Genomic DNA, 1,208 nt, shown 5'->3' with positions numbered 1-1,208 from the left:
GGTTAGGGTTAGACTCTTAGGGTTAGGGTTAGACTCTTAGGGTTAGGGTTAGGGTTAGGGTTAGACTCAGGGTTAGGGTTAGACTCTTAGGGTTAGGGTTAGGGTTAGGGTTAGACTCTTAGGGTTAGGGTTAGGGTTAGGGTTAGGGTTAGGGTTAGGGTTAGGGTTAGGGTTAGGGTTAGCGTTAGACTCAGGGTTAGGGTTAGACTCTTAGGGTTAGGGTTAGGGTTAGTCTCTTAGGGTTAGGGTTAGAGTTAGGCTCTTAGGGTTAGGGTTAGACTCAGGCTCTTAGGGTTAGGGTTAGACTGAGGCTCTTAGGGTTAGGGTTAGACTGAGGCTCTTAGGGTTAGGGTTAGACTCAGGCTCTTAGGGTGAGGGTTAGACTCAGGCTCTTAGGGTTAGGGTTAGACTCAGGCTCTTAGGGTTAGGGTTAGACTCAGTACTATATATTTGGGTACTGCAGCCGCCCTTTTGGTGGAGCGCTGCTGCCATCTAGCGAAATATACTTGGGTACTGCAGCCGGCGCTGTTGGTGGAGCGCTGCTGCCATCTAGCGAAATATATTTGGGTACTGCAGCCGGCCCTGTTGGTGGAGCTCTGCTGCCATCTAGCGAAATATATTTGGGTACTACAGCCGCCCTTTTGGTGGAGCGCTGCTGCCATCTAGCGAAATGTAATTGGGTACTGCAGCCGCTCGGTTGGTGGAGCGCTGCTGCCATCTAGCGAAATATATTTGGGTACTGCAGCCGCCCGGTTGGTGGAGCGCTGCTGCCATCTAGCGAAATATATTTGGGTACTGCAGCCGCCCGGTTTGTGGAGCGCTGCTGCCATCTAGCGAAATATATTTGGGTACTGCAGCCGGCCCTTTTGGTGGTGCGCTGCTGCCATCTAGCGAAATATAATTGGGTACTGCAGCCGGCCCTGTTGGTGGAGCGCTGCTGCCATCTAGCGAAATGTAGTTGGGTACTGCAGCCGCCCTTTTGGTGGAGCGCTGCTGCCATCTAGCGAAATGTAATTGGGTACTGCAACCGCCCTTTTGGTGGAGCGCTGCTGCCATCTAGCGAAATGTAATTGGGTACTGCAGCCGCCCTTTTGGTGGAGCGCTGCTGCCATCTAGCGAAATATACTTGGGTACTGCAGCCGGCCCTGTTGGTGGAGCGCTGCTGCCATCTAGCGAAATATATTTGGGTACTGCAGCCGGCTCTGTTG

This window comes from Falco punctatus (genome assembly GCF_963210335.1).
Source record: "Falco punctatus genome assembly, contig: scaffold_63, whole genome shotgun sequence".
Lineage (NCBI taxonomy): Eukaryota > Metazoa > Chordata > Aves > Falconiformes > Falconidae > Falco > Falco punctatus.
Note: the sequence above shows the minus strand (reverse complement) of the source record.